The sequence below is a fragment of the Crocuta crocuta genome, unplaced genomic scaffold, assembly GCF_008692635.1.
Source record: "Crocuta crocuta isolate KB4526 unplaced genomic scaffold, BGI_CrCroc_1.0 scaffold693, whole genome shotgun sequence".
NCBI classification, from domain to species: domain Eukaryota; kingdom Metazoa; phylum Chordata; class Mammalia; order Carnivora; family Hyaenidae; genus Crocuta; species Crocuta crocuta.
This window is the reverse complement of record NW_027527545.1, coordinates 393,646-416,245: the sequence shown is the minus strand read 5'-3', so window position 1 is coordinate 416,245 and position 22,600 is coordinate 393,646. Positions and strand designations below refer to the sequence as shown.

The following is a 22,600-nucleotide window of genomic DNA, read 5'->3' as shown; positions in this document are numbered from 1 at the left end:
GACAGCATGGAGCCTGCTTGGGATTCTCTCTCCTTCTTTCTCTGCCCCGTGCATTCTCTCACTCTCTCTCCAACATAAATAAATAAATGTATTTATTCACATGATCCATATCTTTTTGGAGGCACAATTCAACCCACAACATAAGCCATGTCTCACAAATCAGCTGTGGGACCATAGCACATGGCACAGCCTCTCTGAGCCCCTGTCAGTGGCACACAGTAGATGCTCAATAAACAGAAGCTATTGTTTCCATCACCCCCAGGGCCTCTCCTGGCAGATGGTCCACTTGTAAGCAGCCTCTGGGACCCGGACTGGGCATCATCAGAGCATCGGGCCCAGGGTCTAGGGCCATCTGGAGGAGAGGGCAGTGTCCTGGTGGATGGCCCGGGCTCTGGCATCAGAAGGACAAGGGTTTAAATCCTGGTCTCACCACCTGAAAAGCACAGTGACCTTGGGCAGGTGGCTTTGAACCTCAGAGCTTCAATTTCCTCATTTGTAATGGGATGGGGATTCCATTTGTTTGCTTAGCAAATATTTACTGAGTATCTACTATGTGCCAGGAGCTGAGTGTGAAGAGTGGGGACAGCGTCGAACACGAGAGGTGAGGTCTATCCTCAGCGGAGAGAGTGATAAAAATAAGAAATGTACTATTTAGAGAATTTAAATGAGTCAATGGGTTGGTGTACGCAGGTCAGTAGAGAGGGCTTCTTGGAGGAGGTGGCATTAACTGGAGTCTAAATGACGAGAAGGAGCTGGCCATGTAAGGACCATCGGGAAGGGCATTCCAGGCAGAGGGAAAGGCAGAGGCCGAGGAGCTCGGTCCTGGTTCCCAGGGCGGGATGATGGGTTCAGTCATTTTTTCATTCACTTCTCCATTCAACAAGCACGAGTTCCACGCTGCTCGCCTTCTGCACACACAGCCCCGAGTGAAGAACGGAGAATTCCTGGCCCGCAGTGAAATGCTCAGTAAACATCAGCAGTACTGCCGGTCGGTCAGTGAATGTGGGGACCTCTCTGATTCCCTCCTTCTCAGCGGGCTTCCCCGAGGGAAACACCTCTGCCCAAGACCTTCCCTTCGCAGTGAAAATGGCTTCTTTGTTTTTATTCTGGTTGAATAAGATGACGTGTATGGGGGGGTGGGGGGAACCGAGGCAAGTACAAAGGAGAGAGAAATACCTGAGTCCTCACTTTCTCGGAGAAAGTATAGTTAGTTCAAAGGGCATCTTTCTGGATGTTTCTCTGGGCATGCAGGCGTGCATGTAGACACACACACACAGGTATGCACACACACACGCACACATGTCTACGAATGCCTATATATGTACACATGCCTGCAGCTATACATATGCAATGCACACACAGAAGCGTGCGAACCCGTGTGTTTACACTCATAGACCTGCGTGCACACGCGCGCTGCAAACCCGCGTGTGTTCACGCCCATAGATGCTCGTGTGCGCATGCATGCAACCTCATGTGTGTTCACACCCATAGATGTGCATGCACATGTGCATGCGTGCATAGGTGCATGCAAACCCATGTGTTCACACCCGCAGACTCTCGTGCACCCGTGCGTGCAAGCTTGTGTTCACGCCCATAGATGCTCGTGCACACGTGCATGCAAACACATGTGCAAACACATGCACATCCACCAGACCAGGGCTGGGGTGAAGTGATGGCCGACTTTTGAAACCATGGCCAGATCCTGGCTGTGTTTAAAAATATGGTGCTTTGGGTGCCTGGGTGGCTCAGTCGGTTGAGTGTCCAACTTCTGCTCAGGTCATGATCTCACGGTTCATGGGTTCGAGCCCTGCATCGGGCTCTGTGCTGACAGCTTGGAGCCTGGAGTCTACTTCGATTCTGTGTCTCCCTCTCTCTCTGTCCTTCCCTGCTCTGTCTCTCTCTCTCAAAAATAAACATTAAAAATTTAAAAATATATATTTATCTTGATGACTGAGTTTTCTGATGCCCCCTTAGGTTTTGCTCCTGAGGTGATTTTGCTCCTCACTTGCCGTTCCCTCCTCCCAACCCTGGCATGTACACACGGATGTACATCCCTGTAGGCACGCATGTGCACACACGCTTATGCACACACACGCACACATGTGCACGAGTTTTCACACACGCGCCACGACCCACTAACGGGTGTGAAGTCAAACTGGCTGGTCGGAGCCATCGCTCTCCCCTGTGCCCCCGGTCCTCTTCCCCAGTCGCTATGTGGGAGTCCAGTGACATCATCAGAGCCTTGAAGAGAAAAATATTGTACTTGTGAGAACGACCTGTCTTTCACAATGGAATGGAAGAGAATAGAAAATATCAGAAAGCGGTGCACAGAAATAGGATAAATAAACTTCACGAAACTTTTCTTCAGTTCCGAACCGGGGTGAGACTGCATCGCATTGTGAAAAACTAACGCTCTGATGCACGGTCACAATGCTTGGGATACGTGGCTATATATGACGTTTGAAACCTGTGTTTTTATTTCTCTGTCTTCTTTTTTTGAAGGGCCATGTTTATTATGGCATCCCCAAAAATTGAACTCGGCCGGGTCCCTGAATATCCGTTTGGAAGAAATTCAACAGTCACTTGGTATTTGAGAAGCCTGTGCTTAGGTTTTACATGAAGTAAATACAAATTTGTATAATGTCCAAACAATTGATATGTTCCTGTATATCTGTTATAGCACCTATCTTTAATTTAAAGATGTCTTATATAAACCTTGAATATCATATATCATATTTATTTGTATTCAAGATTTATATATTAAATATATGGTCATTACAGGGGCACCTGGGTGGCTCAGTCAGTTAAGCACCGACTCGGGCTCAGGTCGTGATCTCGCAGTTTGTGGGTTCGAGTCCCGCGTCGGGCTCTGTGCCAACAGCACGGAGCCTGGAGCCTGCTTTGGATTCTGTGTCTCCCTCTCTCTCTGCCCCTCCCGCACTCGTGCTCTGTGTGTCTCTCTCTCAAAAATAAATAAACATTACAAAATGTTTTTAAATATATGGCCATTATTTTGTTTGGGGTTCTTTTTGTTTTTCTATTAATATAGTGTAGGTGTCACATGGTATCAATGAATATAGGTTTGCTCATTTTCATTTTCTGCTATTTATTTAGTCAACCTCGGAGACACAGATCCTTCCACTGTTTTCCAGCTTTTCCTTAAGGGTTTTCCTCAGGGTGTAACAGCAAGTGCTAACTGAGCACTTCATGGAATCCTCATGATATGCCCAATGTACAGGTAAGAAAATGGAAGCTCTGTGACATTAATTCATGTGCCTGAGGGCACACAGCTCACAGATGGCACAGCTGGGATTGGAACCCCAGCCGTCCGATTATGGGGCTCGTACCCTGCATTACCCTTTACAGATCTTTGCATGTTCCCAGAAATGGACTTGCTGGGTCAGAGAGTTCACACAATCAAATGTTTAATACAAACATCTGGACCACCCTCCATGAAGGCTGTATCAGTTTACACTCCCATGAGGGTGCACAGGTGTGTATCCCCAAAACTTCATACACGCTGATAAGCTTGACAAGTAAAAATGAGTCTTTAGCTGATAAATGGTCAGTTTGTGCATCCTTGCAAGGGCTTTGTTGACTTTTTATTATTCTTTCGTGAGCCTTCTATTTAGGACATGTGCCAATTTCACACGTGGGATATTTGCCTTTTTCTTATTGATTCACAAGTGCTCTTTGTATATTAAGGTTCTTAGTGCTGTGTCTGCCCTATACATGGCCAGACTCTAATCTTCCTTGACCTAGGATCACTCTGAAGGCCAGACAGGTCTGCCTGTCATTTGATTGCCCATATGGACTCAATAAGTTTTTTTTTCTGATGTGTGATTCAATGAACGTTTTTCTTCCTGATGTGTCCTTGCTGCAGACTGGATTTTATTGGGGCCTCCAGAAGCAAAAGTGGAGACCCTGAGGTCTTCTAAACCTCGGTCTTATCCAAACTGACATTTGAGTGCTCGCTTCGGCAGCACATATACTAAAATTGGAACAAACTGACATTTGAACACCAGCGCAGCTTTCCATGGCAAGAAAGTTCAGGCCTAGGAGTCAGGGGCTCCAACTTTCTGTCCCAGTTCTGCAGCCCACTGCTGTGACTGAGCCAGCTCCTTCCGCCGGGTACAGAGGTGTTGCTGTGAATCCGGTCCCACCCAGGGGCCATCCAGCCACGCCCACCTCCCTCCAGCCACGCCCACCCACCAGGCCACGCCCACCTCCTGCAGTAGAGCGGAAGTGGCAGACAGAGACGTATGAGGTCTGGGAAACTGTGAGGGGCCCGCAGGAGGGGTCCCGGCCTCCATGGCTCGCAACCCCCTGGTGCCCCCAGCACCCACCAAGTTAAGAAAAAAAAGTCCCCTTCCTCCTTGGGCCTATTTTTCTCNAAGGAAGGGGCCGAGAGAGAGGGAGACACAGAATCTGAAGCAGCTCCAGGCTCTGAGCTGTCAGCACAGAGCCCGTCACAGACAGAATCCCAAGGAGGGAGGAGGGGCGTAAACCCACAAATCCATGAGATCATGCATGAGCTGAGCCAGATTAAGAGTCAGATGCCCAGGGGCACCTANCACGAACCTCGAGATCATGACCTAAGCGAAAGTCAGACGCTTAACCGACTAAGCCACCCAGGCGCCCCACCCCTCACCCACTTCTTAATATACACTTATATCTGGTTTCTCTGTGCCCAGTTTTCTTATCTGCAAAACGGAGACAATTTTAATGATCACAAGACTCAGCCTCTGTAAAGGGGCTGGAATGGTGCCTGGCACATAGCAGGTGCTCAGTAAACAATATCACTGTTTGCTGTATTATTATTTCTTTTTATTTTAGAGAGGGGCGGGGGGCAGAGGGAGAGGGAGAGAGTCTCAACCAGGCTCCACACTCAGCATGTAGTCTGATGCGGGGATTGAACTCATGACTCTGAGATCATGACCTGAGCCAAAGTCAAGAATGCTCAACTAACTGAGCCGCCCAGGCACCCCTGTTGATTGTATAATTATTGAGGATTAGGTGTGGGATGGAAACCCAGAGCCCTGGGGTACCTGGAACCAGTCTTTGCCCGGTACCTTCTGGGTGGACCCTGGGGGAGGGAGGGGGGTGCTGAGGCCCCCACCTCGTCCTCAAGTCCTCCTCACCCAAATCCCTACCCTAACCCTTCCAAGGCCCAGAGGGGCCCCCTGGGAAAGTGGCACCATGGGGCTGCCCGGCACAATTACCGTTTTCATCCTCATTAAACCACATTTTCATTCTAATTAGAGTTTCACTGCCTCCCAGAGAGAAGGGCCGATTACTTTTCGGCATCATTACCAACCTCTCCCTCCCTTCCCACCCTGCCCAGGTGCCTGTTCCACACCGGCCAGCCTCCCTCTCTCTCTCCCCCTCTCTCCTCTCTCTCTCCCTCTCCTCCCTCTCTCTCTCTCTCTCTCTCTCTCCTCCCACCGTCCCTCTTCATGGACTACAGAGAAGCACGGAACATTTTATTCATTAGTCTCCTATTGGGTGTCAAGCTCGGTGTTAGGGACAGTCACTTACAGGACTGTCACCTTACCTCTGCGCTGCTCAAACTCACCTTCTTCCTTCCACACACACCCCTCCCACCATGCCCTGTCATTTATTGGGTCTGTTTATCATCTACCTTTGCTTTCCCAGAATGTGCATCCACCCATATCCCCACGGGCACGCTGACCCCCTTCTTCCAACAGGCAGCCCCTCTCACCACCCCACCCCCACCCCGGCGGCTGGGCCTTTCCCAGGGCCAGCAGAACGTTCTGGAGAGCAAGCGCACTGTCGGAGCAGGATAAATACCCCGGCTCCCTCGCCCCCTGGTAGGAAAGCCCTGAGGGGCGTGTTCAGTCTGGTGTCTCCGCCCCCAGCGGGACTGAGCCGCACCTGCCCCACCTGCCGGCAGTGGAGACCGGCCTGTGAGCACACCTTCCCTCCCAGCCTCCTCTCCGGAGCTTCCTGGGGTCTCCTCCCCCCACCCGAATCCACCGCACCCTGGATCTCTGGCCCCTCTGGAGGTTCCGGAAGCCCCAGAGAGTTTCTTCACTCCTCAGCGCCCGTCGGGTGGGTCACGAAAACTCCCCTGCCTTTCCCCAGGACAGAAGCGTCCTTTCCACCAGACTGCAGCGTCGCCGGGCAGCTCTGACCCATGTTTGAAACAGATTCTTGAGGTGCTCCCTTTCGGAGGGGGTGGAAAACTCCCTGGCAGTTTTTGGGGGGCGACGCCTGGCCCCATTTGGTGCACCCACCGTCCACCAGCAGCTCCCTTTCTGCGAACAGCTGCTCTCCAGCGTGAAGATGGGAGTTGGGCTGTTCCTCAGAGGCTTGTCTGCGACCTTGCGACCGGGTGGTGGACGACAAAGGAGGAAGAAATGAGCCACGGTGCGTGGGACACCCCGCAGCTTCGGAAGCCAGGACAGATGCACGGGGACAGATGCCCGTCGTGCGCTGTTAGGGCTGACCAGAGAAAGTACCCTGACACTGGGCAGCCAGAAACAGAAGGAATGGATTCCCCCACAGTCCTGGAGGCCAGAAGTCTGGAGTCAGGCATGGGCAGGGCTGGCTCTTCCTGGAGGCTCACAGGGAGAATCGGTCCCAGGCTCCCCTCCCGGCTTCTGGCCACACCTCTCCCATCTAGGCCTCCGTCTTCACGTGGCCTTCTCTGTGTTCCTGTCTCCTCTAATTTTTTTTTTAATTAAAAAATCTTTTTAACATGTATTCAATTTTCAGAGAGAGAGAGAGAGAGACAGAGCGTGAGCGGGGGAGGGGCAGAGAGAGAGGGAGACACAGAATCGAAGCAGGTTCCAGGCTCTGAGCGGTCAGCACAGAGCCCGACATGGGGCTTGAACTCACAAATCAGGACATCATGACCTGAGCTGATGTCGGACAGACGCTCAACTGACTGAGCCCCCCAGGCGCCCTCCTGTCTCTTCTTCCAACGAGGACACCGGTTGCATTGGATTCAGGGCCCACCCTAACCCAGGATGGCCTAACTCTAACTGAATATACCTACAGAGACCCCATTTCCAAGTAAGGTCACCTTCCCAGGTACCAGAGGTGAGGACCTGAACGCAGTTGTGGAGACCTAACTCAGCCGGCAGCCATGCCCCGGCACTAACCATTCCCATGAGTGATCACACTGGGCCTCCATTGGGGGGCACACCCTCCTGCCCTGAACCCCACACGTCCAAGCTTTAACACAGCCACGGAGACTGCGTCTCTCCACATTTCAGCCATGAGTCGCCATGACCTCGCGGAGTGCTCAGCCCTGTCCTAAGCATTTTAGGGGCACTATCTGATTCCGCTTTCACAATTCTATGAAGTCCATACTGCATTAGTCCCATTTTACAGATGTGCAGACTGACACCCAGGTACACAGAATCCTTATTTCCAGGTCACTCGGCTGGTAAGCTGTGGAGCTGCTGGCCTCTCGCCCCCCCACACCCCGGAGCCTTTGTTCACAACTTTGGCTCCCGGTTCTGACTCCCGTCACCATGGCGACAGGGTGTGCCGGCCATGAAATACACACGCAGTCATTTATTTTTTCCATCAGCCGTTGGAAACCACGCTCCTGTGATGAACGAGGAGACCAAGGCAAGGAGAGGGTAAGCCACTTGGCCAAGTGCACACGGTAGGGGCCAGGGAGGGGATTTGAGCCGAACATGCTGGCCTTTCGGGGAACCATGGGGCCTGGCAGATGGGGTGAGGGTTCCCTCTGGCCCAGTTGGACTCTGAGGCTTCAGGGCCACACAGGGTCTGGGTCTCCTGCTTCTGTCTGGGGTTTGTGACCGGTCAAGGCTGCTGGGTACCATCCGTGGGCCCCGCTCGTGGAGGATGCCGGGAGCTGGAAGCCAGGGTACCACCGACCTTGCCCACCTCGGCACCCACCTCAGGCTCCCACTGCCACACACCAGGGACCCAAGCCAGCCTCTAGGCCCTTCAGAGCTTGGGGATCTACGGGCAGCTCCCTCACCCCTCAGGGGTTATTAATTAATGCTAATTAATATCTGTGTTCACAGAGCCAGCCAGGCCCCTGGGCCCAGAGCATCCGAGAACGAAAAATATGAGAATGCTGGCACCTGGCCAAGAAACATGGATTATTCAGCTGGCTCGTGGGGAAGGGCTCATAGCGACGGGAAGGGGAAACTGAGACACGGGTGAGGCCCAAGCGGCCCTGAGCAGCTTCAAATCTGGTTGTCGTCTGGAAGGACAAGGAGACCAGCCCTAGAGACCCATGAGCGCTGGGTCCCACCTCTGTGCCTCAGTTTCCTCCTCTGGAAACACGATGGGAATTCCTTTTCTTAAGTGTGTGAGGGGACCCGTCAAGCTTTCATGCGTGTAAAATGCTTTGCATATAAAACGTCCTTTCCCTGGCTGCCCGGCAGAGAGGCCTCGCGCAGCCTCGTGCCTCAGTTTCCCTTTTCGGGCACATGAGGTGGGGGGCAGGGCACCTCAGGCCCAGTCTCCGGGAATGCTCATGAAGATCATTTCCAAATGGCCTAATTAATCACGCCACTGCTAGCATGGCGATGAGACGGTTCTCTGGCCCCTGATTAAAAACAGAAGTTTCCCCCACGTTCCCGGAGACAGAGCAGAAGGGAAAACAAAGACGCGCACACTCGTGCCAGATAAATACAGACGCAAACACATGCATGGCAGATAAACACACACTGGCACACCAAATATACACACAGCCGGCTGCGGAAATCGGGGTGGGCTGGCACAGCCCAGCTCAGGCAGCCAGAGGACCCCCCCCAGGAACCGGCCCCCGAGAGACGGAGAAACCACCCCCCACCTCCTGTACCTACGCTGCTGAGCCCCAGCCACATCTGGGCCCCGACACCCCCAGGGCACGGGGCCAGGAGCCACGGTTCGGGAATGGGTGCCCCCGGGAGGAGCCCTCCGCCCACGACAGAAGGGACTCGGTGGAAAAATATCCCCACTTCTTCCGGCAGGTGCACGGCCCACGTGGTCCACATGCTCTCCCAGGGGCCCTCAGTCTCCTTCCTTCTCCCCCCTCCCCAGGGAACCTGGGTTCTCCGTTTCAGGAAGCCGAGGCCTGCTGTAGCAACTCACCACAGACCGGCTGGCCTGTGGACAAGGGTCTTCTCCCAGTTCTGGAGGCTGGCAAGTTCAAGACCGTGGTGGGGCTCTGGTGGGAGGGCCCTCTCCTGCATTCACAGACAGCAGTCTTCTCGCTGTGGCCTCACAAGTCGGGAGGAAGGCCAAGGAGCTCTGTGCGGTCTCTCTTTTTTTTTTTTTTTCATAATAATAGGGCATTTCAGTATTCCACTTTTTTTTTAAAGATTTTTATTTATTTCTAGTAGAGAGAGAGAGACAGCGTGAGCAGGGGAGGGTCAGAGAGAGAGGGAGACACAGACTCTGAAACAGGCTCCAGGCTCTGAGCTGGCAGCCAGCACAGAGCCCGACGCGGGGCTCGAACCCACGAACCGCGAGATGATGACCTAAGCGAAAGTCGGACGCTTAACCGACTAAGCCACCCAGGCGCCCCGTGTGCGGTCTCTTTTATAAAGGCACTAAATCCCACTCCTGGGGGCTCTACCCTTCATGACCTAATCACCTCCCCAAGGCCCCCCCCGCCAACGCCATCACCTTGGGGGTTAGGACTTCACCATATGAATTTGCGGGGAAGGGCACAAGTATCTGTATTATCTCCCCAAGAAACTATATGCCCCCTGATCCTTACATCCAGCGGTGGGGGTTCTGGGGAGGGGCAAATGAAGACACGGAATCTGCTGCAAGGTGCACACATATGCACTGACCAGCGTGTGTACACACCAGAAGGGCACACAGCACTCACACTTAAAGGGAGTCGTTCCCCCCCCCATTNCCCCGTGTGCGGTCTCTTTTATAAAGGCACTAAATCCCACTCCTGGGGGCTCTACCCTTCATGACCTAATCACCTCCCCAAGGCCCCCCCCGCCAACGCCATCACCTTGGGGGTTAGGACTTCACCATATGAATTTGCGGGGAAGGGCACAAGTATCTGTATTATCTCCCCAAGAAACTATATGCCCCCTGATCCTTACATCCAGCGGTGGGGGTTCTGGGGAGGGGCAAATGAAGACACGGAATCTGCTGCAAGGTGCACACATATGCACTGACCAGCGTGTGTACACACCAGAAGGGCACACAGCACTCACACTTAAAGGGAGTCATTCCCCCCCCCCATCGGATGTTCCACGAGTTCTGCAGACATTTCTAGCTGTCACACTTGAGGGGGGTGCTACAGGCACCCCGTGAGTCAAGGCCAGCGAGGCTGCTAAAAACCCTACAGGGCCCAGAACAGCCCCCACCCCCACCCCGGAAAGAATGATCTGGTCTGCAATGTCAAGTGCACAGGTTGAGAAACCCTGGTGGACAGGAAGCCAGTGGATCATACACCTGGCCACACCCACTGACCCCCACGTGGAAAGCTCTGGGTGCACATGAGCCACAGGCAGCCTCAGAGCACAGAGATGCACTGGGCACCAGGCCCTCACACTCAGGAAGCAGCAGGAACATTCGAGCCCGTAGGTTTCCCGCAAGGAGGTATAGATCGCCGGGGGGCCCTGCACCAGGCCATGTTCTGCTCCAACGGCTTTTTGTGAGAACAACTCATTCAATCCCCCCAGCCATCCCCCCGAGGTGGCTCAGTGACAATTAAGCACATTTTACAGATGAGGAAACTGAGGCCCAGAGAGGGCAAGTGGGTGCCCCAGCGACCCTGAGACGTGGGCTGCAGTATACACTCACGCTCACGCGTGTGAAGGCAGGGACCGCAGGCTGGAAGGGGACATTCCTCGTCGCCTGGGGGCTGACGTGAGGAGGGTCAGGGCAGAGTTGAGCTTTTCCAAAGGGATTCATTGCTCTATCACTTTGGGTAACTAAACAATCCACTTGTAAACATTTTCTTAAACCAGCTGACATGCTCTCTGACCCTCCCCTGCTTGCTCGCTCGCTCTCTCTCAGAAATAAATAAAACATTAAAACTAAAAAGTAAAAAGGGGCGCCTGGGTGGCTCAGTTGGTTAAGCATCTGACTTCGGCTCAGGTCATGATCTCACGGTTCCTGGGTTCGAGCCCCGCGTCGGGCTCTGTGCTGACAGCTCGGAGCCTGGAGCCTGCCTCACATTCTGTGTCTCCCTCTCTCTCTGACCCTCCCCTGCTTGCTCTCTCTCTCTCTCTCTCAGAAATAAATAACACATTAAAAAAATAAAATAAACCAGCTGACCCGCGAGGCGGACAAAGCTGGGGCCCCATGCCCTACCTCACCACGTTCTGGCTGTGTGAGCCTGGGCGAGCCACGTAGCCTCCCTGAGCCTCAGTTTCCCCATCTGTAAAGCGGGGGTCCGCCCACTCAGGATTACGCAAGCGTCCCTCCAGGGCCCCGCTGAGGACCAAACACCCTGCCCAGCTCCGGCCAACACAGGATTAAAGCGGGATGGACACAGACTGAGCGTTCGGTCCCCACCACCCTCTCCCAAGCCTGGGGCTGCTTAACTAGCTCTGCGGGGAGCCGAGAATGCGTGGGGTGGCGCCCTCGGCTCCCCCTCCCGCCCCCGCCCCTCAGCGCGCCACCCCTGTGCGTCTCAGGCCCCAGGAGCTCGGACCGTGCTGCGTCCCAGCGCTTGGCGTCCAAATTCGGGCTCAGGGCCTGACACCAGGAGGCGGGCAGGGGAGCGGGCTAAATCCGGAGGCGCCTCCCCCCCACCTCCGAACGCTTGGATTTTCCCACCTCCGCTTCCCGTCGCCGCAGCGCGGGGAGCGAGCGCCACCTGTCGGTCGCCAGCGAGAGGTGCGTGCGACTCCGGGAAAGTGGGTCGCCTCTCGGTTTCCCCCCAACCCGGGAAACTCAGCCCCCCACCCCCAAGCAGCATTGGAAACGGCCTCCGCCAATGAAATTCTCCTCCACGTTCCGCTTGCCCAAGCGCTGCTCCCACACTTAAACTTGTCTTCCATTTAACCCCCCCCACCGATTGTTGAGTAGGTGCTCAACAATAAGCATTTATTGAGCACCTACTACTGTGTCCGGGCATTCAGGGAAACAGAAGAAATGGAACTTGAAACCTCCCTGCCGTCTGGAGCTTAACTGTCAGAGGCGAAGGCAGAAGAGGAAGGGGAACAACAACTTATAAGATCACGGCTGGTTAAGTGTTTTAAAGGAGGAAATAAGAACACAGAAAGATGGAACTAGTGGCCGAGGAAGGGAGCCTGCTCTGAAGAAGGTGAGGAAATTCTCTGAGGCCACAGTGTTTGCACTCAGGCCTGAGAGGGATATGGCCCCTGCCGTGCCAGGACAGGGGCAGGGCCATCCAGTGGAGGGCACAGTAAGTGCAAAGGCCCTGGGGCAGAAAGGAGTTTGGGGTGTTGGACAAGAAAGGATGTCAGGGTGGCCAGAGCTGAAAGGGGGAAGTTGGGCGGGATGTAAGGGTCCCTTTTGGAGACAAACCTGCTCCCACACTACTGAGTGGAGAAGAATAAATCTCACTCTGAGCCAAAAGCCATCCTTCACCAACCAGCTCCACGTGGATACCCTCCGCCTCGCCCCCCCCCCAGGATGCCAGCCCAGGACCAGGTGTGCCCCACAGAGAAAAGCCCCAGCCCCCACACCACACCTCACTCTCCTGGCCCTTTGCCTCTGATGATATTCATTCCAATCACACCACCAAGGAGCACATGCAGAGGAGAGAAATGGGGTGTGGTGAGAGGCCTAGGGCTTGGTGGGGGGACCCAGAGTTGCCTTCAGCATCTCCTTGGGGGGTGTCAGGGGCTAGAGTGTTGGGATGGGGCAAAGCGTGGACCGGTATGCCCCAGGATTCTTTATGCCAGCCGCCCCACCCCAGGCATTCGTGGGCACGGCGGCAGGGGTCGGCACTTCTGGCAAAGTCCCCACCTCGCCCCCGGCCGCTTCCCTGGGAGGCCCAGGAACCACAGAGCTAGCCTGCCTCCTGGTGCCCGTGCCCCTCGGCCGGGGTGAGCACCCCTCTGTCCTCCGGGAGCCCCAGACGGCCCCATCCCTGTGTCCCTGGCATCTTCAACCCCTGTTGAGGCTGGGGTCTCTGTTTCCGCCCCCCTCAACCGGAGACCAAAGTTCTCAAGGGTTGTTGNCGTTGCAGAAAAACCACAAAAAGGACTGTGCAGGGAAAAGCCCGGGTTCCGTGGAAGCTGTTCCCCGGATCCCCGCCTTGGGGGCCATGAGGGAAGCCGAGGGGCTCACTGAGTCCCCAGTGCCCCAGTCCCGGCTGGTTGCAGCTTTGGGGGCTGCCTGGCTCTGGGGGTGGGGGCGGAGCCTCCTGGCGCTTCTAATTATGGAAGCACAGACTTAATTACTGCCTTTCGAAGGGTTAATTACCCCTAATCTGTTGGGAATCAGGCAATTCTCTGAGCCTTCTGAGAACCAAAATATTTCCCCTCCCGGGAGCTGCCAGCCCCCCACCCCGTCCCCCACTCCTGTTACCTCCAGCCCCCACTTTGGATCTTCTCAGTTCCCCTGTATGGAAGTGTGTGGTGAGCCGGGCAGAGTTGGGAAAACCATAAACCACCAGTCCGCCCTCAAAGAAGCCACACTGCAGGGCCTGACACAGGCAAGAGCTAAATTTAGAGAAGGGAAGTCCTTGGCCAGAAAAGGCCAGGAGGACTTCCTAGAGGAGGAGGTGGCTGAGGGCTGGTCNGGGTGCTGTTTGGAGCCTCAATTTTCTCATCTGTTAAATGGGGTCAAAGCCATAACAAACCAGGCCAGGGAGTGAGTGGAATTAAGCACATCAGAAAAGACTGCTCTCAGGGGCGCCTGGGTGGCTTAGTCGGTTAAGCGTCCGACTTTCGCTTAGGTCATGATCTCGCGGTTCGTGGGTTCGAGCCCCGCGTCGGGCTCTGTGCTGACTGCCAGCTCGGAGCCTGGAGCCTGTTTCAGTCTGTGACTCCCTCTCTCTCTGACCCTCCCCTGCTCACGCTGTCTCTCTCTCTCTCTCCTAGAAATAAATAAAAAATATATATAAAAAAAGAAAAGAAAAGACTGCTCTCGTGTAGTAAGCCCTGGTGGGTATTGACGTGACAGCCCTCAGAGGTAGCTCACCTAGCCCTGCCAGCGCCACACCCCCACCCTGTTCCTCCCTGTGCCCTCTGCCAGCCCTTGTAGCAATATATTAGGGCCTGACCACACCCATGCTTTCCTCTTGACCCCTGAGCTGGTTCCCACCTCGGGCCCTTTGCCCTTGCAGTTCCCGCCTGCCTGGCTTATTATCCTGCTGACAGTGATGTGTCTGGGAAGGTCTGGTTCTAAATGGTTATCTCCTCCAGGGAGCCCTCCCAGACTATTCTGCTTCCCCAGCAACCCTTTCCTTCCTGGAAATTCTCCAGCTGATCATGTTTTTATCCCTCTGAGAAACTGCATTGTTTATATCCTAGCTAGGTGCCCTGGGACTCAGTTTCCTCATCTGTAAAATGGGCATGATCTCAGAGTGCTGGCCGCTGACTGGGGTGGCCCTAGATGCACCAGGACTTTCTGCAGGTCACGGGATAGAATCAGGGGATTCTGAGAAAAGCTCAAGCACCAGGGAGCTGGGCCAGAGCGGGCAAGGGAGTCTCCGAGGCCGGGTCGGTCAGAGGAGGCTAGAGAGAGGGCCGACCTGGGAACAGCGGTCAGGCGGTTATGCCGCTGTTTCACGGAAGAGGTGAAGGCACTTACCAAGGGCACACAGCCTTCTGGAGGGGGAGCTGGGATTCACAGCCCCATTTGGCAGAGTCCTGGCTCCGGATGGGGAAGGAGTAGCCCGGGGTGGGGGGGGCAAAGGGAAGGAGCCGCGCAGGAGGGCCGTTTGGAGGAAAGTTGAAGACTTTTGACTCACCTGTGTTGTGGGGGTGGGTTGAGGGCAGGACGGAATAAAAATTAAATCAGAGACAGAAGGAGGGTGGGGGTGGGGAAAGGGAGTGTAGGAAGGAGGAGGGATGAGACAGGAAGACAGGGAGGGAGGGAGAAGAGAAAGAGAGAGACGCGTGAGAAAGGGGTGGAAGGAGAGAAGGAAGTTAGGAAGGAAGGAAAGAATTGGTCAGGACTATTCCAGGTGCCAGTAAAAAACCAAACCCAAACTGGCTTAAGAAAAGAAGAATTTATGTGTTCATGTAACTGCCAAGTCTAAGGAATGTTGGCTTCAGGCATAGCTGAATCCAGGCTCTCAGGGGAAGTAATCTCCTCCATCAATTAACCTTTCCTCTGGGGAGCTTTTCAGGCAACGACTTCCTATGGCGATAAAATGGCTTCAGCAATCCCTAGTTTCTATTTTATCGGCCCAAAAACTCCAGGGAAGAGGCAAAGCCACTTGGCCAAGAGGGCTCACAAAAATCCGGTGGCTCCCTCTCATTGGACAGATGGGGGGTCACATGTCACTCAGAAACCGATCACTGTGGCCAGAAAGGATGGACTGCGTTCACTGGCCAGGCCTTTGACATTGATCACTCCTGGTTGGGGGGGGGGTCCGCCCCACCAGGCTGGCGGAAGAGGAGACTGCTGATTCCACGAGCGTTTATGGGTCCCCTGCTGTGGTCCTGGCCCCGGTCTGGGTGCTGGGGATACAGCAGTGACCAAGGCAGAAAAGCCCTGCCCTCGTGGGGCTGACACTCCAGGTAAATGCGTGAATCACAGTGATATCCCGAGGCGATGTGTGCTGCGCGCGGAAAATTAGAGCAGAAAAAGGAAGGGAAAGGAGCTGAGACTTTAATAGGAGGTGGTGTCTTAGCAAAGACTTGAGGCAGAAGGAGTGGAGATCTCTGGGAAAGGGTGTTCCAGGCGGAGGGAACAGCCCACGCGAAGACCCTGAGGCAGGCGCCTGCAGCGTGGGTTTGGAGAACAGTGAGGAGGCCTGTGTGGCTGGAGGGAGGGGAGAGAAGGGGACAGTGAGAGGTGAGGCAGGGAGGCCACAAGGCAAATCATGCAGGGCCTTGTGGGCTTCGAGAGGATTGGGGATTTTGCCCTAAGTGNGATATCCCGAGGCGATGTGTGCTGCGCGCGGAAAATTAGAGCAGAAAAAGGAAGGGAAAGGAGCTGAGACTTTAATAGGAGGTGGTGTCTTAGCAAAGACTTGAGGCAGAAGGAGTGGAGATCTCTGGGAAAGGGTGTTCCAGGCGGAGGGAACAGCCCACGCGAAGACCCTGAGGCAGGCGCCTGCAGCGTGGGTTTGGAGAAGAGTGAGGAGGCCTGTGTGGCTGGAGGGAGGGGAGGGAAGGGGACAGTGAGAGGTGAGGCAGGGAGGCCACAGGACTCAGGTGTTCACAGGAAGAATGATGGTCAGAGAAACCAGGTAGCCCTGATATACACACAGAGAGAGATTTTATGTGTCAACGACTGGATGTGTCCTCTCTGTGAGCTAGTCTTTCACCGAAGGCTGGGTCTCTATCCCCACAGCCTCTGCAGGTCTGCCTGCTGCTGCCCTGCCCACGTCTCGGTAGGTTTGGTTTGTTGCCTTAACCAGGACCCATGGGGAGAGGCACAGGCGAGGCAAGCGGTTAGGAGGACAGACCACTGGGGGCTCCCTCCCCGCGAGGCACGGAACCCCCCACAGCACCCAGATCCAGGACACCCTGGGCCAGGGCTTCTGGGCATGTTTGCTTTCTGCCCTCGTCATGTTGGTGGGAACAGGTGTGGCTGGGGGCACAGGGAGGCACAGCCTAGCCTGAGGTTTGGGGAAGGAAGGAAGCTGGGTCACCCAGACGCCGACCGGGGAGGGGAAGGCCGAGGAGACAGGCGCTGCCCCCTCCAGGAAGGCACAGGGGCCGTTGGCCCCACTAACAGCATCCCCTGTTTGGGTATCAAGGCCCCTGCGCAAGCCCCAAGGTGCTGGACGGGGGAGGGGTGGAGTGGCAGGCCCTGGGGTCCGGCTGGGTTCAGAGCTGGCGATGGACATGCTGATAAGGGCCCTAGAGATTGGCTTTCAGCCCTGAGAGAGTTGGGTAACATCCTGTTTGGGCAGCCTCTGTGGCTCTCTCTCCTGCAGCCCTGCCCGGTCCTGCTGGGAGACACACAGGCTGGGAGCCAACGTTAACTCTTCGAGAAACAGAAACAGCCCCCCCCCCAAAATAATAAGACAGACACTTGCAAGAAGAGAAAAGAACAGTGACTTGAGTCCTGCTTCACGTCCCACACAAAAAGTACCTCTAAACAGACTGTAGACCCTGATGTGAAACCCAAAGCGATAAAACTTCTGGGAGAGAAACGTACAAAGAAATCCCTGCGACCTTGGCTTGGGCAAAGACCCCTCCGCTCTATCCCAAAAGCATGATCCGTGAAACAAAACGTTCATCAGTTGGACTTCGTCAAAATGAAAATTCGTGCTTTTCAGAAGGCGCAAGGACAGTGAAAAGAAAACCCGCAGCCTTAGGGGGAAATCTGTGCAGATCGTACATCTGATGAGGGGCTCGTATCCAGAGCATATGAGAGTTCTCAAAGCCAGTAGTAAGATTCAGTGTTCGTTTGTGTTTAAGACTCTAGTCAAGGTAGAAATAGAAATGAGCCTGTAAACTTTGGTATGTCACCTACAAAAAAAGAAGAGAGAAAGAAGGAAAAGAGAGAGATGAAGGAAGAAAGGAAGGAAAGAAGGAAAGAAAGAAAAGAAGGAAGGCAGGAAGAAAGGAAAGAAAAAGAAAGAAGAAGGAAGGAAAGAAAGAAGAAAGAAAAGAAGGAAGGAAAGAGAGAAAGAAAAGGAAAGAAAGAAAAAAAGGAAGGCAGGAAGGAAGGAAAGAAAGAGAAAGGAATGAAGGAGAGAGAGGAAGGAAGGAAGGAAGGAAAGAGAGAAAGAAAATGAAAGGAAAAAAGAGAAAGAAAGGAGAGAAGAGCCACAGTACATACGAAGCTTGGTTGTGAAACAGCGAAGATTTCCCCTGGAGTTCAGGACAAGAAAAGAACAGCCATTGTCACCACTTCTTTCAACATCACACTAGAGCTTTCCAGGCAGGGCAACAAAGAAAGAAAAGACAAGAAAATGTGTAAAGATCGAAACATAATAAATAAATCTGCACCATTTGTGAGTGACACAGTTAGTAACTGGCAGATGTGAAATCTACTGATGAACTAATGGGATTAAGCGAATTTAGCAAGGTTGCTGGACACAAGGTCAGTATACAAAAATAAATTCTCAGGGCGCCTGGGTGGCTAGGTCAGTTAAGCGACCGACTTTGGCTCAGGTCATGATCTCACGGTTCATGGGTTCGAGCCCCGCGTCGGGCTCTGTGCTGACAGCTCAGAGCCTGGAGCCTGTTTCAGATTCTGTGTCTTCCCCTCTCTCTGACACTCCCTTGCTCACACTGTCTCTCTCTCTCTCTCTCAAATAAATAAAAACATTAAAAACTCAGTAAGAACACCAGGGTCCTGGGGCACCTGGGTGGCTCAGTCAGTCACGTGTCTGACTCTTGGTTTTGGCTCAGGTCATGATCTCACAGTTCCTGGGTTCAAGGCCTGCATTGCTCTGTGCTGGCAGCTCGGAGCCTGCTGCGATCCTCTCTTCCTCTCTCTCTGTCCCTCCCCTGCTTGCACTAAAGAAAAAAAAGACGGAGTCCCAGTCTGAACACTGGCAAAGGATTTGAACTTCAGCAAACAGTGTATCTGGACGGCAGATACGGATCAATCTGACAGTGTCTTATAAAGCTAAACACCCATTGACCTCTTGATGCAGAAATGAAAGCTTATGTGTACACAGCATCTTTTTTCACGACAGCCAAAAGGTGGGAACGACACGAATGTCCGTCAACAGACGAATGGAGAAACGAAGTCTTGTCCCTCCATCTAATGGGATATCACTCATCAGTGAGAAAGAACAGCCTTTTGATCATTGCGGCAACATGAGCCTCAGAAACAGACTGCAGACAAAACGCCAGACACAAAATACTACAAACTGTAGGATCCTGTTTGTGTGAAATTTCTAGAAAAGGCAAAGCCATAGGGAGAGAAAGCAGACGAGAGGCAGGGAGGAGAGTGGAGACAGATTGCAAGGGGGACAGGGGGAGTCTGGGGGTTCAGAACTGTTCTCAGAAGCTGGTTTGTGACTATGGTTGCAAAACTCAGCGAAATGTACTATCGTTGAACTGCATGCATACAGTGGGCAAATCATAGGCTAAGGAGGGGCGCCTGGGGGGCTCAGTTAAGCGTCAGACTTCGACTCAGGTCATGATCTCACGGTTCATGGGTTTGAGCCCCGCGGTAGGCTCTGTGCTGACAGCTCAGAGCCTGGAGCCTGCTTCGGATTCTGTGTCTCCCTCTCTCTCTGACCCTCCCCTGCTCACGCTCTGTCTCTCTCTAAAGTAAATAAACATCACCAAAAAAAAAGTTGCTCCGACAGTCTGCAGACGGGATTGTCACCATGTTGGTTGATCAAATCAACAGGTGCCTTTGGACCTTTGCTGCACACTGGGGACACGGCCGGGAACAAAACGGATAGCAGGCCCCACCCTCATGGAACTGGCATTCCCCTGGAAAGAAAGACAGGGAGCACGATCAAGAAGTCAAATCCGCGGTGTCAGATGGTGATATGTTATGAAGAATAAAGTAGGAACAGGGTGAGTGCAGTTTTAAGTTGGGGGTCAGGGGAGGCTCTCTGCGGAGGTGATGTCTGTGTGAAGACCTGAAGGAAGCGAGGAGAGAGCCATGTGGAGATCTAGGGGTGGAGGGAACTGTAAGTGCAAAGGCCCTGGGGTGCGAGCATGCCGGGAACGGCGAGGAAGTGGGCTAGAGGAATAGTGAGGAGGAGAGCGCGCGGGAGGAGGGGAGCCTTTCGGGTCAGGAGAAGGACTTTAACTCTTACTCTGAATGAGATGGGAGCCACAGAGGATTCCTGACCAGAGAAGGGATGGGACCCCACTCAGGTGTTCCAGGGCGCCCTCTGGCCACTGCTGGGGGAACGGCTGTGGGGCTGAAGGTGGAACTGGGAAGACCAGGGGCAGCCGAGGGGACTGCACAGATCAGAGTGGGAGATGATGGGGCTGATCCAGGCCTGGCCTGCAGGCAGTGAAATGCAGGTGGATTCTGGCTAGATTTTGAAAGTACAGCCCTCGGGGGCGCCTGGGTGGCTCAGTGGGTTGAGCATCCGACTCCTGACTTCAGCTCAGGTCATGATCTCACGTTTGTGAGTTCAAGCCCCATTTTGGGCTCTGTGCTCACAGCGCAAAGCCGACTTGGGGTTCTGTCTCCCTCTCTCTGCCCCTCCCCAGCATGCTCTCTCTCTGTCTCTCTCTCTCTCAAAATAAATAAAGATAAACTTAAAAAAAAAAAAGCAGAGGGGCGCCTGGGTGGCTCAGTGGGTTGAGCATCCGACTCCTGACTTCAGCTCAGGTCATGATCTCACGTTTGTGAGTTCAAGCCCCATTTTGGGCTCTGTGCTCACAGCGCAAAGCCGACTTGGGGTTCTGTCTCCCTCTCTCTGCCCCTCCCCAGCATGCTCTCTCTCTGTCTCTCTCTCTCTCTCCTAGAAATTAAAAAAAAAAAAATTAAAAAAATTAAAAAAAAAAAGCAGAGCCCTCAGGGTTTGCTGGTGCAGGAGAGAGGGAGAGAGAGGGGGACAGAGGCAGAAACATGGGTAACTCCGAGGGTCTTGAGCTGAGGGTCTGGGCCCCTAAGGAAAGAAACGGAGGGAGAGGGAGGTGCCCAGGCCACATGTCTGGCCCCCATGGTGGTGGAGGCCTGGCTCTGACTTGAGATCTCAGCAGGGGTGGGTACCACGTGGGGCGAGGCTGCTCCCAGCCAGATGCCCCCTCCCCCTGCCTCCCGAGTCAGGGCCCAGTACCCCTCTGGCTCTTCCTTTCAGTCTTCGTTTCCAGAACTTTTCCTCCCTGGGGAATCCACTCCGTGTGCTTCTGATTCCTTTGTTCTGAACTCATATGGCGTGAGCACCCCCCAAAAGCCTTATGTGGAAGAGTCTAGAGGCAAGGGGTGTGGGGGGGGTGCATTCCTCCTGGGGGACCAGGGGGTGTCCAGCTGCAAGGAGCCCTCCTCCGAGCCAAGCCAGACCCAGCAGCCGCCCAGCACAGACGTTCTTTGGGACCCAGCCGGCGCCTGTCCTTGGNCCAGCCCGCCACCCCCACCGGCCCCTCCCTGGTGGCCACAGTAGGCCCGGCTCCCCAGGCAGTCCCCTGGCACAGCCCGTGTGTGGCCAGAGCTACGGGGTGGGCGTGTGACCCTCCCTGGCACCTGTCCCATCCTCTGAGCCCCTCCTCCTCCCCGCCATCTGGGCCGGCCGGTCCCCTTGTGCCTCCCTATGTCAGAGGCTTCGGAAAGGCCTCCCTAATTCACTTCCTCTTTATGAGCACTGGCCTGCCCGACCTCGCTCTAGCTACTGGGGACGCCGAGTGACAGTGCGTAGAAGCTCTTACTTATCAAGACCTTGGTGGGCGTTAATAAATCCTGCCCCGCCGTCTCCCAAGGAGGAATGAGTCCTTCTGTTCTCTCTTTACAGACAAAGAGAGCAGAGCGCGGAGGGGGATATTGGCTACCCAGGGCCACACGGCCAGAGAGTAGCCTCACCAGGACCAGACCCCTGACCGCCCTGCTCTTCAGCCTCTCATGAGAGTGACAGACAAGGTCCTGGCCTTCTGGAGCCCTCCAGCCCAGAGGAGAGAGGCAGGAAATACCAAACAAGCAAGCACATAGTGACAAGGGCATAAAGATCCTGATGGCTTGGGGCTTGAGGCCTTGAGCCAGGGGTCCCCAGGGCCACCCTCGGGGTGAACGATTCCCTAGGATTCTCGGAAATCAGAAAAGCAGTGCTCCGGTCACAAGTTACTATAGGGAAAGGACGCAGTTAAAATCAACAGAGGATCAAGGTACCCATAGGGCAGGATCCAGGACAGACCAGGCACGAGATCCCAGGTGTCCCCTCCCCGAGGGGTCACCTCCCCTCGAGAGGTTCCCACTCGGGAACGGGGGACAGCCTCCCGTTCCCTCGGCAGCAGGGTGTGACGGCACACTCAGAGGGCTGACAACCAGGGAAACTCACCTGGGTGTCTAGGGGTTTTCTGGGGGCTGGTCACACAGGCAGGCTGACCACCCGTCTGGCTGGCCGCAGGCTCCAGTCCCTGTAGAGGTCAAGCTGATGCTTCAAGGTGGCCCAAGGCCCTCACCGTAGATCATATTGTGAGCATGGACTATCTGGTCCAGCTAAGGTCCTATGTACAGAGAACATACAGGATTCGAGCACCCCAAACCCACAGAGGTAACTGGTGAGCAGAGCTGTTACAGTGGACCGTGAATGCATCTTTAAGGGTTTCATGTGGAAACTAAGGCCAGAAGGAAGTGGATCCTTACCTGCCGGAGCCTTCAGATGAGACCACAGCCCTAGCTGACACCTGGATGGCAGTCCGGTGAGAGACCCTGGAGGCGAAGCCACGCCAATGTCTGAGGGCGGAGAAGTCCAGGCAGAGGGAACAAGAGATGCAAGGGCCCTGTGGTACGACGGAGCTTCCAGGAATAGGAAGAAGGAAACCATGGCCAGCCCAGGGGGAGGGAAGGAGGTGAGATCAGAGGGACCATCCGGAGCCAGGGCGGAGGGCCTTGTGGGCAGGAGGACAGAATGGGAGGAGCTTAGGAGGGTGCCCCCATCTGTGGCCTGACCAGC

The 22,600-nt window shown here is 54.5% G+C and overlaps 1 long non-coding RNA gene across 1 annotated transcript; it reads right to left on the bottom strand.

The window, feature by feature from the left end:
• Positions 1-19,384: 19,384 nt before the first annotated feature.
• LOC144232883 (uncharacterized) lies at positions 19,385-22,352 on the bottom strand. Its single transcript, XR_013335552.1, has 3 exons — positions 22,291-22,352; positions 21,983-22,151; positions 19,385-19,463 (listed from the first exon to the last, which is right to left on the bottom strand). It is a non-coding gene; the product is annotated as an uncharacterized LOC144232883 (long non-coding RNA).
• Positions 22,353-22,600: the final 248 nt, after the last annotated feature.